Below are 12,803 nucleotides of genomic sequence, written 5' to 3'. Positions count from 1 at the left end.
CGCTCTTCCCCTAGTTATGCTTTGTGAGGTCTGGATAGCTGTCTACCCCATAGGAACAGCAAGTGTATATAAATCATGCCAAATGATGTATCTCTATGTGGTCTTGTTTTCTTTTGTTTCCATAATTCATATTGTTATCAGCGTTCGTACTCATGTTCACAGATGGATTACTGCCTGGTTAAAATAAATATCTGTTATTGCTATTTGTTATTAAATGTTCAAGGTGCAATGGAGTTTGATTTCTTCTTCATTTCTGTAAGGCAAGGAAGAGACTGAATTTCAATCTTGGTAATTTATCTTCCAGTCTGTTCCATCTGTGGAAGAACATGAATCTTAGACTTAAGTTGTTTATGGTGATAAATGGTGTATCACTCAGGAGGCACCGTGTTCCTTGTACATTTAAAAAGTGGCATCTAATTGCAAGTGTCTAAAATCATGATACAGATTGTTTCCTGGCAACGTCTTTTAGGTGATCAGGATTTTTAGATGATTCACATTTTTTCCTACTTTTAGAAAATAGAATGATTTCAAATCTTAAATTCCTTAAACGATGCAAATTCTCTCTCTCTCTCTCTTTTTTTTTTTTAGTGAATGTACTAGGCAAAGAACCCAACACAGGGCTTGAACTCATGACCCTGAGATCAAGACCTGAGCTGAGATCAAGAGTAGGACACTTAGGGGCGCCTGGGTGGCACAGCGGTTGGGCGTCTGCCTTCGGCTCAGGGCGTGATCCCGGCGTTATGGGATCGAGCCCCACATCAGGCTCCTCTGCTATGAGCCTGCTTCTTCCTCTCCCACTCCCCCTGCTTGTGTTCCCTCTCTCACTGGCTGTCTCTATCTCTGTCAAATAAATAAATAAAATCTTTAAAAAAAAAAAAAAAAAGAGTAGGACACTTAACTGACTGAGACACCTGGGCCCCCCAGTGATACACATTCTTACAACTATTAACTAAATGTCACTTTTAATCTAAGGGGTGTACTGCAATCCTATTGTTAAAATGCATAACTATCATATAATTTCCAAATATAGAAAGCAACTATAAAAGGACCAAAATGAATAAATAAGTGGACAGATGTCATTGTTATTCTAGGCCTTCCAAGCAGCTATGTTCCACATGGCTGGGAACTATTACAATTCAGTCAACATTATACATTTTATTGAGCATTAGGAGAATAAAAAAATAAGGAAGACACAAAGCTATTTTAAGATCTTACAGTATAATTGCCAAACACACTCAAGAAAAGAGCAAGTACTCCTGTAGCACACATGAGAGAAATCACGGTAGACAAGAATGGCCAAGAAATGAATGATTTTGTGCCTTTAAGTGTAGCTAGATTTTGAATAAATGAAGGGCAGAGGAATCTGGAAAAAAAACCCTCAGTAATGGGAACACGTATGGCTGTGCAGAAGAAAGCTGTATACTCCAAAGTTCTAATTATGTGAGGCATTGCACATACTGATGTGCTTTTAAGTCTAGAGAACCAAAACAGCAGTGATGATAAGGAGAGGGAATGAGGGAAAGATCTGCCTTGAATCCATTTACTAAAAACAGCCATTTAATTTTGCTGTTAAACTATAAAATGCTTATAAAACAAATAAGGTATGCATAATACATAATCCATTGACATACAACTGAAACATTTAATTATGGAATAAAATTTAATGGAAAGACATTCATTAACTCCCATGGAATATTTTCCCCTTTGCTGCATTCATTCTTTAATATCTTGGAATTCTAGGGGGGAAATCATGGAAAATTCAAATTCTGAACTTTCAGTGACAGGAGAAGTTTGGTAGGGAACAAATGATGTGTATTATCAATTTTCAAGTTTTGTTGCAAGAAGGAAATGTCCTCTTGGGTCCTTGAGAGATTCTCCCACAATTCACATGGCCCTCAAATGTATCACATTCACTATCTCTTGCATTCTACAAACTGATGCTATTGGCCCATTTTCAGGTCGTGCAGTGGCTATGATGACAAGTGATTTACAAAGGTGTGGGAAGAGATCTGGCCCTGGTGAGCTGCAATATGGAAGGGTGTTATTTTGCTATCACTGGGTGTAGAGATGATTTAATTCATTGCCTACTGAATGAGTTTTATACTTAGAGTTGCTAAGGCTTGCCTTTTCACCTCTTTTTATGGCTTTTCTTGGCATCTGCCTAACAATGGAGGGGTTGGTGGTTTTTGTACATGTCTGCTTCTTTCACTAAATGGTAGCCTTCCTGAGTTCTTCCCCAATTCTGCATCACTCACCGCCTTAACATGACAGGTGTGTTTTCCTCGGAAAAGAGGTAAAAGGAATTGCAAAAAAAAAAAAAAAAAAAGGCAGGAGAAGAGGGAATGTCATGGTGTCCAAACAGAAATAGATGAAAGGTACATGGAGTCAAGAAACACTGTATAACAAATATTTCCACCCTCATCCCGCACTTGGTTTCCATGTTCTCACCAGGGAACCTGTTAGGAAGCACTGAACGTAGCATCTGTGCATGGCATCTCCATACACAGCATCTATGACCTTTGCTTTTCAAAGTGGTTTCCATGCGTAACGTGACGGCCACACTGATGTGGACATTTTCCAGTTGGGCAGTTTCCTTCACACATTTAAAGTCAATGAGTCCTGCTCGATGGCTTACAAATGGGACATCACACTTCTGACATTCAGCTTTTGAACGAGAAGAAATTGCCGCTCCCCAGTTGGGACCGAAACTATGAACACACGAAACTATACTCATCTCTCAAGTATTTGAAGAGGGCTCAAAAAAATAACTACTTCCTGTTGGGAGAAGAACTTTCTAACCAAATCTGTTACCAGTTCCCTCTTATGTGGAAACATTTATTTTCATATGCATTGTTCGCTGTTCCCTTGAGCTTGTCACTCAAAGTTCTAAAACCTAAGAAACTGTAGACCTTCCCCCATACCACTGATCCGAGGCTGAAGTTTGCAGGGAGTAACTCTTAATGCTTCTTGTCACAAAATCAATAGATAGTTTAGGAAGGCTCTGCAAATGGGCGTGTAACTTCATTCCGTTGAAGAGAATGTTTACACTTGAACAGCGACCCAGGAGCCATAAGAAAGACTTCACCAAAACAATAAACTCTATCACACTGTTGGTGGCGGAACTAGTTTTCTCTCCTATCAGGCTAACATTTTCTATCTTGGTTTATGCCATTTGATTTAATGAAAACACACACGTGCCTGAATTTTCCCAAGATCCTCCTTATAAAATTTTTACTGGGACGTGAGGACTGCTGGAGCCGAGGCTACTTATCGTCTCCATGCCCTGTGTTCATCAGAACGGCACTACCATCTTTGTTTTCCTTAGTTTTTATTGCCTCTCTAATGTGCCTTTCTGTCCCTCCATCCATTCTTTTCCTCTTTACTTTCACTGGAAAAAACTGGATCTCTCCATCTAAAGGCCCCTCTGAGGAGCACCCTTGGGAGCAAATGTCTAGTCCTTGGCACGCTACAAAGATTCAATAAACGGTAAATATTATGATTAAGAAAGAGTGCGCATTTGTTGTGCGAACATACAAGTTCCATGTTCTCTAAGGGAATGAGCTCTCAAATGAGCTTTATATAAGTAAAAATAATCCTGTATATCAGGTACAGCTCCTTTGAAACTCACTTTTTACTCAACAGCCACTTTCTGAGTGCAAGACCAACGGTTCCTACATGGCCATGTACGGCCAAAATTCTCTTCCCACGATGGGCCCAAAGAGACAGAAGCTTAAAACATTTTTCTCTTATCACACAGTGTTTACAACGTTTTACTTCGGACAATGTTTATTGTGGATTTTTCTCAAGCTCTTGTATCAACGTCACTCTATCTCTGACTTCCATAAATGAACATGACAAATGGATTCTGCTATTTCTTTGTAATCCACAGCCCAACAAGCTTCCCTAAAAAGGTAACCAGAGCTTTCCACAAATTCTCCATGACTTGCCGTGATCACCCGCCTTTGAGAGCGAGGCATGACGGTAGGGAAGTGAACAAAGGATGTGACTGCGTTTTACTCTCCAGGTTGATGTGCAGAAAAGTGTTCTCCACTCCCTTGTCCTATGATACTTTTACTAGGGCATTGCTGCATAATTATGTCTACTCAGCTTCCAATACTTCCTTCCTTTGCCTGGGAACTGGTCTCCCTCCCATTTATTCTTTGAAGTCGAGAATAATTAAAAAGCCATTAGAGTTCTCTCTTTGCAATGACACTACATAAATTAAATCTTGGTGGTGTTGAAAAGCTGTAATGTGACCTAACCCTTCCAAAGTGTCACTTTATCTACAATTCAAATTTCATTTGTGTGAACAGGTCTCCTTCAAGTGTTGTTAATTTGAAACTCAAGGATTTAGATGTAAATAATGAAAATATATTACTTATTATTACTGTGACAGCTTCTCGATTGTCTTCTGTCTGTGGAAGTATATTAATCGGTAAAGAATAGTATTTTCTAAAGGACCTATCATGGTAGGGAAATCTCTATTGGTGTTTTTAGAGTAGAGTAGATGATTCTCTCGCATTTTTGGTGGAAGGAAGGTTCTTAATCCTTATACTCTCTGTCCATGTTTATGTGGACAAAGAGGATTTTTTGTTGGTTTTCAAGTAGAAAGAATTGAGGTCTGAATAAAATGAATTGAGGGCGATTATGGTAGCAGGCTGCAAAGACATTCAAGAGAGACCAAGACAGTGTTCTCATAAACACGTGTTCACTCTCCCACCCTCTCACTGGCCTCATACATACAACAGCCCCAATGACAGAATTGCAACACAAGGTCAACTATATAGCAGGAACAGTAAACTCAAGATAGCATGGGGACACACGAGAGGCTGGAAATCAGCCCTGAGAAAGGAAGACATAATGCTCCTCAAAAGTCTAGGGGGGAGTCTTTGAAAATGAGGAAGAATCAGCCCAGGAGAAAAAGTAATTAGTACAGGGAAAATGTCTCTCCCAGGAAGAGCAGCAAGTGCAAATGGATATAGGTAGGTAATTGTATAGAAATTCTATCACAACCATTGACAGGGAGATCACCAAGGGCCTCAGCACCATGTTACAGAGCTTGGAGTTTTATCTCAAAGGAAATCAGGAATGACTCCTACTGGATTTTAAACAGGCACATGACAAGACTGAGGTCTTATAAAGACCCTCCGGCTCCGGCACAGAGTACCAGCTCGAGACAGCAATAGAGAAAGTCAAGAGAGAAAACTTGCTGTCATTGATGAACCCCAACTAAGACACTCACCGTGATGGCAGGAAAAAGGGGGAGATCAAAGAGATTTTTAGAGTGGACTCGGTCAACTGTGGTGGCTGAGAAGGGAATGCAGGCATGAGTCAAGGTGACTGTGGGCTCTGACTTGCAGAATCAGGGTGGGGGCGGGGGGAGTGATGTTGTTCATTAAAATTGAAACATTAGGGGTGAGAGCAAATTAACTTTATATACAAAAGGATCTAAGCATAAAATAAGTAATGAGTCCACGGAAGAAGTTCTGAGGAATGAACAGATTAGTTTAGCTATTCTCCAAAGGCAAGAGAAACAAGATAAAATGAACTTATGGGACTTCATCAAGATAAAAAGCTTCTGCACAGCCAAGGAAACAGTCAAAAAAACTAAGAGGCAGCCCACGGAATGGGAGAATATATTTGCAAAGGACACTACAGATAAAGGACTGGTATCCAAGATCTACAAAGAACTTCTCAAACTCAATATGCGAGAAACAAATAAACAAATCAAAAAATGGGCAGAAGAAATGAACAGACACTTTTCCAATGAAGACATACAAATGGCTAACAGACACATGAAAAAATGTTCAAAATCATTAGCCATCAGGGAAATTCAAATCAAAACCACACTGAGATACCACCTTAGCCAGTCAGAATGGCAAAAATAGGGGCGCCTGGGTGGCACAGCGGTTAAGCGTCTGCCTTCGGCTCAGGGCGTGATCCCNAAATAAACAAATCATAAAATGGGCAGAAGATATGAACAGACACTTTTCCAATGAAGACATACAAATGGCTAACAGACACATGAAAAAATGTTCAAAATCATTAGCCATCAGGGAAATTCAAATCAAAACCACACTGAGATACCACCTTACGCCAGTTAGAATGGCAAAGATAGACAAGGCAAGAAACAACAATTGTTGGAGAGGATGTGGAGAAAGGGGATCCCTCCTACATTGTTGGTGGGAATGCAAGTTGGTACAGCCACTCTGGAAAACAGTGTGGAGGTCCCTTAAAGAGTTGAAAATTGAGCTACCGCATGATCCAGCCATTGCACTGCTGGGTGTTTACCCCAAAGATACAGACGTAGTGAAGAGAAGGGCCATATGCACCCCAATGTTCATAGCTGCATTGTCCACAATAGCCAAATCATGGAAGGAGCCGAGATGCCCTTCAACAGATGACTGGATTAAGAAGCTGTGGTCCATATATACAATGGAATATTACTCAGCTATCAGAAAGAACGAATTCTCAACATTTGCTGCAACATGGACGGCACTGGAGGAGATAATGCTAAGTGAAATAAGTCAAGCAGAGAAAGACAATTATCATATGATTTCTCTCATCTATGGAACATAAGAACTAGGATGATCGGTAGGGGAAGAAAGGGATAAAGAAAAGGGGGGTAATCAGAAGGGGGAATGAAACATGAGAGACTATGGACTATGAGAAACAAACTGAAGACTTCAGAGGGGAGGGGGGTGGGGGAATGGGATAGACTGGTGATGGGTAGTAAGGAGGGCACGTATTGCATGGTGCACTGGGTGTTATACGCAACTAATGAAGCATCGAACTTTACATCGGAAACCGGGGATGTACTGTATGGTGACTAACATAATATAATAAAAAAAATCATTAAAAAAAAAGATTAGTTTAGCTATAAAAGTTATATAAAATATTCAGGATTTATATTCTATATCGATATCTATATCTACATAGCTCAAAAGGCATTAACTATCAATAGGCACACCGTACCCAAATCTATTTTAAAAATAACCTTCCTTATTTCTATTGTGAATTAGCTGCAGCCACCTGTAAAATGTACAGTTGAAATGATGAACACTAACTGGGGAAGAATCTCTGTTTCATGGTAGAATATATAGGGAATTGAGAGAAAGTTTGGAGATAAATTAAAAGAGAACGGAGAGCATAAAAGTCACATGCAAACATGCAACGTCATATGCTTTATATCGTTTGGACTGTTGGTGAAGTCAGCAGACTAAAGGCTGAGCTCTCCATAGCACCAATGAAGCCATGAAAAAGAGAAATGTAGGGGCCCTCCTCCAAAATCATTAAGAATCTCAAGACAGTGACAGGGGAACATGTACAAGCCAGGAGGCTTTGTGGGACAGCCCAGGTCACACATTCATGACTCCAGCTCTGGGCCTTTGAAGAGAAATCAACTAGAAGCTCACAACACATGTTGCGGTCCATCACTGGACCCTTTCCACGAGCCCAGGACTGTAAAAGCATCATAGAGATACAAACAAGTAACTGACACTGATGGAGAGTTTTCTTGCAGGCAACTGCACAGGTGCTTGTGGAAAACGAAAGATTGGCTAAAAAACCTGAAAAGGATGATGTGTCTACGTTGGATTATAATGACAACATGATCGTATGGTTTTAAGATGAGGACAGTCCCAACAGGTAAGAGGGATTTAGAAATTAGAAGAGCAAGAAAGAAAGGTGAATAGGAGGAGAGTCCAGAGGCAATACTTAAGAAGTGGTACTCAAGGGGCGCCTGGGTGGCACAGCGGTTAAGCGTCTGCCTTCGGCTCAGGGCGTGATCCCGGCGTTATGGGATCGAGCCCCATGTCAGGCTCTTCCGCTATGAGCCTGCTTCTTCCTCTCCCACTCCCCCTGCTTGTGTTCCCTCTCTCGCTGGCTGTCTCTATCTCTGTCGAATAAATAAATAAAAATCTTTAAAAAAAAAAAAAGAAGTGGGACTCAAGAATCAGAAAGTCAATGCTAAGAACTAAGGAGAGCATAGAGTTGGTAGACGCTGACTGGGGAGTGGGAAACGTGCATCCCACTTGAGGTTCTAAACACGGTAGTGACAATGGATGAGAGCACGGGCTGAAAGCGTAACCACAATTGAGGACCAAGTCTGTCTTCCCACATGCCACCTCCCACATCATTACCTTTTCAACACCCTGTTTTCCAGAAAAAGAGAGATACAGGATCTTCATTCAAAACTTCAAAAAAAGGAGAGAGGCAAAAAAGTTCTGAAATAAAATATAGCTAAACTGATAAAGTAACATAAGACGTGCAGGGTCCAGCAAAGGTATCCAAAGGCCTATGAATGAATATAGTGTTGAGACTGTCAAGGTTTTAGGGAGAGGCTCTTCAGAGCCCAAACGCATGGTGATCCAAAGAAAATGATCTGTTATGAGAATATCCCAGCTGCAACGTAAGCCAGAAATAAGCTGCGGGGTGCACGTTATTCTTCACATTCTTGCTACACAAGATGCGTCTTCTGAAAGCCATGCAAGAGAAGAGATTTTTGAAGGATAGGTCTAACTTAACACGTGACAGTGGAATATGCAATGGTTGTACACATTGGGTGTTTATGTTCATAACAAAGTCTCTACGGAAGATTATTTCACATTTCACAAACAGGAGCTGCTATTGTGTGTCACTCCTGCCTAAGGCTCTGTCCGGATTACCTACCCCATGGGGTCTACATTCCTCCACCTAGCAGTCGGAATATTATCATAACAGGACCTCTACCATGACGTGGACCCTAATTCTGCCCATCTTCCAAGGTAGGCATATTCCTGAGTCCCTCCTGCATCCATTTGTTCCTACGGTTGCTTCTTCTTTGAGAAAACCAAAGTCTTCCCTCCCTGTAAGGACCACTGCAAGTGACCCCCATGGTCAATGGACAACGGTGAGGTTGAACTGGCTGTATGCCATGTTCACAACACTAGTTAGTGAAAGAAACACTATTTGGGACGTCAGGAAGCTGACTGGAGAGGGGAAGTATCCAAGATTTAAAAATATAAATAGAATCTCAAATTCTGAGCTCAGCAAAACAAAAGTGTTCTCTCAGAATGATAAGAGGAAGCTCATTGAGATTTGGGCATGGAAAATAATAAGTTAATCGAAGTGGGCCTTTGAAGTGTTTTAAAGACAACTACAACATGACCTAATTTATTCTTTCCAAGCCACAACCCTTCTTTAATTTTCTAAGACAGATATTCTCTACCCAGTGACAGGATTTGCTGAATTATCCCGCTGACCATCCTGGCTTCTTCTTTTCTGTTGGCACTTATTGGCTTGGTGTATGACTGGGTTCTGCATGAATTAATCCTATTATTTCTCTTTAATATCTTAACCCATCTCTTCAGAATAGTAGGTGGGAGAGCCGTTGATACAGACATCCCAGCCTGACAAATATTCGTTTTTAGCAGTCAAGTGGGGCATGGGAAGAGCCTGAAAGAGTCAACTCTAAAGCAGGGTTTCTCAACACCAGCACTGCTGACGTGCAGGGCGGCTTGATGCTCTGTTGTGCAGGCTGTGCTCCCATTACAGGATACAGTGGTGTCTCTGGTCTCTACCCGCGAAACCCCAGAACAACCACTTCCCACTTAGAACAACCAAAAAAGCATCCAATTGCGGGATGTCCCTCTGGTGAGGAACAGAGGTGACTGAGAACCATTATGATAAAGATATATCTTTCTCCCTCATAAAAGGGAGAGCAACATTCAGCAATCACAAGAATAATTTTTGGATGCGAAAGATATTTGAATTGCATAAGACCGTAAAATATAAAAACTCGGACTATAATATAAATTTCAGGAAATATTAAAAGTCAGAAGACATATTAGGATTGGCAGAAAAACAGGTGTATGAAAATACTGGTAATGTATTCTCCTAATAGGGTATGACAAAAGAAATGCAGATTAAACATGAGGCACTCTTGCTTCTTCTCCAATGCAAAAATAAAATTTCTTCCAATTTCTCCAGTTCTCAATGATCAAGCCATAGTTCAGTCATGGGTAACCTTGAAAGTTAATGGTGTTCACTTTGCTAAAATTAAGGGCATGAGAAATCTAACCCTGCTCCACCATGAAATCAGTTTCGCAAACATTGTAATCCCTGTCTGTAGACCATAAATTCCTCCACTTCCTGTAACTTTCTCAAAGATAAGCATAGTTTATATCTGAAATTTCGCTGTGTGTACCCAAAAGTACACCCTTCTCTCTGAATCTGACACTGTTACTTGGACGCTATAAACAAAAACAGGATTTTGTGATAATGGGATTTTCTATCCAGGTATTTTTCCTTGCAGCATCACTTCTGGACTTGACTTAGTTAATAGTTTTTTTCGGTGTCCTTAGGTAACCGATATTTCAAAATATTTGCATTCTGCAATGGCGGATATATGATATTATGCAGTTTTCAAAACCCAGATAACGGTACAACACCAAGACTGAATGCCAGTGTCAACCCTGAACTCCAGTGAATAAGAATGGATCCACGGTAGCTCAGTAACTGTGATCACTTTTTCCACAACCATGAAACTATTCTTAAAAAGAAAACCTTTTTTTTTTAAAGAAAATCTTTTATTTAAGATTTTATTTATTTGAGAGAGACAGAGACAGAGAGAGCAAGAGCATGGGGAGGGGCAGAGTGAGAGGGAGAAGGAGACTCCCCACGGAGCAGGGAGCCCAATGCGGGACTCGATCCCAGGACCCTGGCATCATGACCTGAGCTGAAGGCAGACCTCTTAACCAACTGAGCCACCCAGGCCCCCTCAAAAGAAAATCTATGAATTAAAAACATGTATATGTTTAATAACATTCAAACTTAAACCCTCTTGGGCCAGTTGGTGGTGTTGGAAATCAAAATATTTCTCTTCTATGACCACGATACACTGATCAATACGAAATGATCCCTTTGGGGAACACTGTGGCCATTTCTTATAAAGTGACCTAGCCATCCTGCTCCTGGATATTAATCCAAGAGAAATAAAAGGATATGTCTACATAAAGACATGTACATGAATGTTCATATCAGCTTGATGCAAAAAAAGCCAAAAATAGGAAACAGCCCTAAAGTCCATCAACAGGTGAAGGAATAAATGCATTATGGTACTTTTATATCTGAAACAAAAATACACAAAGAGGCTGGAGCAAATAGATGGAAGAATATAAATCTTGTAAAAACCAAATAAACGAAAAGCAGTTCAGCTGTTTTATCAGACAAAATATATTCTATGAACGATTCACTGCTAGATCAACAAAATACACAGTGAGAAAGAACATGACAAAGCCTTAAATTACAGACAGGAGAAATTGAAAGAACTAAAAGGAGTTGTGAACAAATCTGTATTAATCATGGGGAGGGATTTAATGTATCTTTTCCAATAACTGGTAGAGCTACCACACAAACGTTAGTAAACATAGAGATTAAAATGTTTCAATTAGGGGCACCTGGGTGGCTCAGTCAGATAATCATCTGCCTTTGGCTCAGGTCATGATCCCAGGGTCCTGGAATCGAGTCCCGCATTGGGGTCCCTGCTCCTGCTTCTCCCTCTGCCTGCCGCTCCTCCTGCTCTCTCTCCCTGACCAATAAATAAATAAAATCTTCTAAAAAAACAGGATAAATTTTTCAATTAGCACACTTAATAGACATATATACACTGCACTGAAAATTAAAAAGTATGCGTCCTCTGCAAGCATGCAGAAAACGTCTGTGTAAATTGATGCTGTGCTACACCAAAAAAACAAGTCTCGATGTGCTTTCAAACAGTGAAAACACACACTGCAGCTCTCTGACCACCATACCATTAACTCCGACATCCCCAGGTATTTGGAAATGTTTTTGAAAGTCTGCATTATCCACCAGTAAATGCGGAAGGCATAATGGAAATTGAAAAACATATTTAAATAAATGATCTGAAAATCACATATCAAATCTTTTGGGTGCACCTAGAGCAGTGTTCCTGGACACAGTGTGCATCAGCCAGGAAGACAGACTGAAAATTCACAAACTCATCACCATCCTAAAATGTTACAAATTGGTAAATAATCAGGAAGGAGGCAGAAAGAAGGAAATACAAAGAGAGGAGTGGGGTTTAATTAAATAGAAAGCAAACATGTAATAGGGCACATGGATGAAAATAAAAATTGGTTCTTCAAAAGGTGCAATGAAATGAGCAAACTGGCAAGTCTGATCATTCAACAGGCAGGGAGAGAGAGAAGGTAGACATAATCAATACTGCAAAGGAAAATGGGGGTACCTTAAGATCTTACAGCATTAAAAAGATAATAGGAAAAACATTAAGGCAATAAATCCCTAAAAAGATGTCACTTAAAAACCAAGAGAATAAATAGAAAGCCTCAAGTCATATATGTCTTAAGAAAAATTCCTAGTCAAATATATCCAGAACGAAAATGCTAGGCTCACACAGCTTCATCAGCGACTGTTATAAAGCACTCAAAGAACAAGTAATTCAAATTTTACTCAAACTCTTATGGAGAACAGAGAAGGGAGGGCTCAATAAATCATTTTATGATGCTAACATAATCTTCATTCCACTACCTGACAAAGCAGCGTGAGAAAGAGTACTTTTATGGGCCAATCACCCTCAACAGATCCCCTCCCCCTGAAAGAAAAAGAAAAGAAAAGAAAAGAAAAGAAAAGAAAAGAAAAGAAAAGAAAAGAAAAAAGAAAAGAAAGAAAGAAAGAAGAAAGAAAGAAAGAAAGAAAGAAGAAAGAAAGAAAAGAAAAAAGAAAGAAGAAAGAAAGAAATAGAAAGAAAGAAAGAAAGAAAGAAAGAAAGAAAGAAAGAAAGA

The sequence above is a fragment of the Ailuropoda melanoleuca genome, chromosome X, assembly GCF_002007445.2.
Source record: "Ailuropoda melanoleuca isolate Jingjing chromosome X, ASM200744v2, whole genome shotgun sequence".
Lineage (NCBI taxonomy): Eukaryota > Metazoa > Chordata > Mammalia > Carnivora > Ursidae > Ailuropoda > Ailuropoda melanoleuca.
Note: the sequence above shows the minus strand (reverse complement) of the source record.